This window comes from Tupaia chinensis, unplaced genomic scaffold, assembly GCF_000334495.1.
Source record: "Tupaia chinensis unplaced genomic scaffold, TupChi_1.0 Scaffold000067_1, whole genome shotgun sequence".
Lineage (NCBI taxonomy): Eukaryota > Metazoa > Chordata > Mammalia > Scandentia > Tupaiidae > Tupaia > Tupaia belangeri.
In genome coordinates, this window is record NW_006159526.1 from 4,573,027 (window position 1) to 4,578,079 (window position 5,053).

Sequence of the window (5,053 nt, forward strand, 5' to 3'; positions counted from 1 at the left end):
CATGTGGGAGTCCAGCATCTTCACCACCGCACACCTGTTGGCCCCATCCCCATGGCTGATTTTAGGTTACGAAGGTGACATCCTCGAACACAGAGTTAGAAAAAGAAAGTGGGCAAGGGCCTATCATTACGCAGAGTTTCTACCATGCAGACACAGCAGATGTAAATGACCTAAGGAGCTTAGGTAATAGGGCCAGTCGTGAGGACGAGGAGAGCAGAGTCACTGCGTGATACAGGAGCCCAGTGGGAAGAGCGCCGGTTCAAGCCCCACCTCAACACAGAGGGACATGACGCTGCCTGGAGAGGGTACCCAGGGTACCTTCCGCTCCCTTGCTCTCTCATGAACTATGGTCATAAAGTTTTAAAAAAAAAAAGCATAGATAATATCAAATGTAGTAATGAGGAAGCAATAATTAAAATTTTAATTAAATGATTTGTTTTCATTTTCTCGAGGGTATGTACTCATCAGAGACAGAGTGAGAAAACACTCGGGGGGGCACACCTCAGTCCCTTGTCCACTGTCAGGATTTTGGTCTCACACACACACACACACACACACACACACACACACACGTGCACCTGGCATGTTTCTCAAGTCGCCAGGTCTGAGACGCGAACCACGTAGCCAGCCATGTGGGATCCAGCCGCCTTACCCTCCATGCCACCGACTGGTCATGTAGACCATTTATGATGTTAGCATAATTTATTTACCTAGAGTTTTGTGTAATTGGATTTCTAATAATAGTGAGGACAGAATTCTGGCTACTTTTCCTATTCTAAGATACTTTCTCAGGGGCCTGGGGAGTCGCAACTGAAAACATTCATCTTGCTGTAACAGTCGGCTTCGGGGCAGCCCTGGGGTAAGCTTGTTGGGCACACAGTAAAGCCTTCTTACCACTGTGGGAGAGGAACGCAGGCATTCCTTTGGCCGACTCTACCCCTTTTGGAAACAAAAATGTATTTCCCCCCGCCCCCTACAAATATGACTATTTATTTGTCAGTTTTTTTAGAGAGGTTTTTGCAATAGGACACATGCCCTTACCAGAGAGACAGAGACAGAAAGTGTGCAATCGCGCCTGGTGTGAGTTTTTTTTTTTTTTTTTTTTAATAAATATTTAATGTTATTTATTCTTTAATTTGACCAGAGACACAGAGAGAGAAAGAGGGAAAATGAGAAAATAAGCTGCCAGGTCCGGGTCTCAAACCGTGGTCAGAAATGTGGGAGAGTCCAGCGCCTTAACCACTATGCCACCTGCTAGTCCCTTTTTTATTAAAAAAAAAAAATTATTATTTCATTTAAATGTATTTATTTATTTTAATTTGACCAGAGAGGGACAGAGCAAGAGAGAGAGAAAGTGAGAAAGCAAGATACCAGGTCTAGGACTCAAACTGCGGTCAGTCATGTGGGAGCCCAGTGCCCTTAACCACCACACCACCTGCCATCACCCCCTCATCCCTCACCCCTCACCTCCCCCCCCACCCCATGAGTTAAAAGCTGCCAGGTCTGGGAGCTTAAAACTCAAACCATGGTCACCACGTGGGAACCCAGCGACGGAACCATGATGCCATCTGCTAGTCCCGTTATTTGTCACTATTAAAAGTCTGACATTCGAACGGTCCTGGGCAGGTGGTTCGTATCCACGAGCTCATCCAGCTGTCGCGCCCGTCTCATCCCCAGTCGCAGTAGCTTTTCCAGAGCAACCACCTGCTCCGTGAAGCTCCATGAGTCTTCCCAGTTCAAACCTGGACTTCTCCGCCAGGTCCAGGACTCAAACCATGGTCAGCCATGTGGAAGTCCAGCACCCTTAACCACCATGCCACCTGCTGGCCCCCTAATCTTTTTTTTTTAATAATTATTTTATTTAACTTTATTTATCCATGTATTTATCTTTTAATTTGACCAGAGAGGCACAGAGAGAGAAAGAGAGAGAGAGAAAGGGAAAGTGAGAAAGAGAGAGAGAGAAAGGGAAAGTGAGAGAGCAAGCTGGTAGGTCTGGGACGCGAACCGTGGTCAGCCGTAGTGAGAGTCCAGTGCCCCAACCACTGCACTACCCGCTGGCCCCAGCACTTATTCTCTTTTAAATGTATTACTACCTTAATTGCCAGAAGGTGAGTATGCTTTCCAAAGAGTCAGAGAGAAAGAGAGCGAGAGGGAGACACCACCCCCAGCGGGGCATGGCACACCGCAATCTCTCCGTCTCTCCAACCTGCGGGGATCGGGGGCATGCACACACGCACACCCACATGGTTTTCAAGTCGCCAGGGTGGGCATTCATACTGTGCTGGCCACGCGGGATCCGGCTCCCTTAGCCACTCATGAGATTGGCCCCGTACTTGTCCTTCTACTTAATCACGCCTCCCTGCCAGAATCTCACCCCACGACGGCAGGAAGCTTGGTCTGCCTTACTTTGTTTTAAATTTACTATAGGATGTCTGTGTTCACCAGAGAGAGAAAGAGACAGAAAGGGAGAGAGGGAGGGAACCAGCAGTTAGTGTAATGGCTATGTCGCTGGACTCCCACGTAGTTGACCGCAGTTCGTGTCCCGGACTCGGTGGCTTAAAACTCACGCCAGGCGCGTGTGCGTGCGTGCCCAAGATCCCGAGAGGAGAATGGAGAAGGGATTGCGGCGTGACCATCCCCCCTGGGGGGTGATTTCTCGCTTTCTGTCTCTGTCTTTCTGGTGAGTGCACGTGCCCTATAGCAAAAACCTCTCCAAAAAAAAAAGAAAAAAAGAAAGGGAGAGAGGGAATGGAAAAACACCCCCCAGGGGGATGGCCATGCCTCAGTCCCTTCTTTATTCTCCTCTTGGGATTTTGGGCACGCAGGCACACACGTGATTTTCAAGCTGCCAGGTCCAGGACTCGAACACTGCAATCAGCCATGTGGGATCCAGTCCCTTAACCACCATGCCACCGACCGGCCATGCCTTTTTTTTTTTTTTTGCTACTTCCCCAGTGTCTGAGACCTTGCCTGGCCTACAGTAAGTGCTCACAGGGGTCAGCTGTGGGCACCCTGCACTGGTGGGGTGGGCCCTGATACCTGTGAGGAAGCATGGGGACGGCCATGCTTGGAGACCCCCGGAGGGTGGCTGTCGTTCTCTCTCTCCTTCACACTCAGGAAATAAATAAACTGGAAAACATTATGTAAAGAGGCCGGCAGGTGGTGTGCTGGTTAAGGCGCTGGACTCCCACATAGCTGACCGCGATTCGAGTCCTGGGCCTGGCGGCTTGCTTTCTCACTCTCTCTCTCTCTCTCTCTGGGCAAATTTAAAAATAATAACAATGAATAAAATAATTCTTTAAAAATGATGTAAAAAAGATGCTTGATAAACATGAGCTGAGTATATGAAAATAGTCTAGGCAGAAAAATAAGGTGCAGGGGTCTGGCAGGTGGTGTGGTCTGGCAGCTGGTGGCTGGATTCCCACATGGCCGATGGCCGTTTGAGTCCCAGACCTGGCAGCTTGCTTTCTCACTTCACCTTTCTCTCTCTCTCTCTCTGCTCAAATGAATAATAACAAATGGAAATAAATATTTTTTAAAAAGAAAGAAAAATAAGGTGGGGGGCCAGCAGATGGTATAGCAGTTACATCGCTAGACTCTCCCACATGGTCGACCGTGGTTCGAGTCCCGGACCCGGTGGCTTGAAAATCACACCAGGTGCATGTGCATGCGTGCCCAAGATCCCGAGAGGAGAATGGAGAAGGGATTGCGGCGTGACCATCCCCCCTGGGGGGTGATTTCTCACTTCCCCACTCACTGTCTCCGTGTCTGTATTTCTCCAGTGAGCACACGTGCCCTAAGGCAAAAACCTCTAAAACGAATAAAAATAAATAAGGTGCGGAACCCCGTGGACACCTAACAGCATTTCTCTGTCTCGGCTGACGTGGGAGAGACTCGCTCTGGGAGCGAAGTCAAGGGACTGGCCCACTTTGCTACTCCGGGAACACACGCACGCACACACCCGCGCAGTCTCCCCCCACCCATGGCCCTTGTCATGCACGTCTGGGTTCCCGGGTGTGAGTCTCCTGGGAGCCCATGCCGCGTCAGATCTGACCACTTCAGAGCCTTGCCTCAGGCCTGCAGCCTATCAAGGCCGCTGGGGATGGACACACTTCCGGCCTTTGAGGATGGGATGAAAGAGGCTGGGCCCAAGCCTGGGCCTCCCAGGAGGCCCCTCTGCAGGGAGGCAGGGAGGCGGGGAGGCTGCTCCCCTCCTGTGCCTGTGAGCACGGAACTCCTGCCAAGAGCTGTAGATTACCTATTAACACGTTTTCAAGTGTTCTGTGAGAAGTCCCCACCTGGGCTGCTGTGGGCAGCAGGGTTGGGAGGCGGCTGGGTCCGGGGACCACACCGTGACCGGGCAGGGGGAGGCCCCACCACTCGCAGGCCTGTTCCAGAAGGCCTGGCCTGGAATGTTCCCCATGAGACCCAGAGAAGGCCCCAGGAGGTGAGGCCTGGGCCTCTAGCCAGGCCTGTCCAAGCCAGCTTGAAGGTCTCCGGAAAGACACCTCCACTGCCAGCCCCCAGGTCAACTGCCCCAAGATCCTGTAGCCTCTCACTGTCCTGGGGATAAAGGCTCTGGATGCTCCATTCCACCCCCTCCTCTCCTCCCTCCCCTTCCCCTCCTGTGTCCTCTCTCTGCCCCCCCCCTTCCTCCTCTTTCCACTTCCCAGCCTCCCCTTTCCACCCTCTCCCTGCCTTCCCCCCCCCCATCCACAGCCTCCTCCAGGGCACGGGAGCCCTGCTCTGCCTGCTCCAGGCCTTGGCAGGCTGCTCCGGCTGCCCAGAACCCCCTCTGGCACCTGGCCAGGCCCTGGGCTTCCTGCCTTCATGCAGCAAATATTTGCCAACCACTGGCTCCTCCTCAGGGGCCCAGCGGGGGAGCAGGGAGGAAAGGCCAGGTCCTAGGAAGGCAGGAAGTGCCCTCAACAGGGACTGGAAACAAGCAGTTTCCTCGGGTTTTTTTTGGAGAGGTTTTAGCTAGAGGGCGCATGTGCTCCCCAGAAAGACAGAGACAGAGAGACAGAGAGACAGAAAGCGAGAAATCACCCCC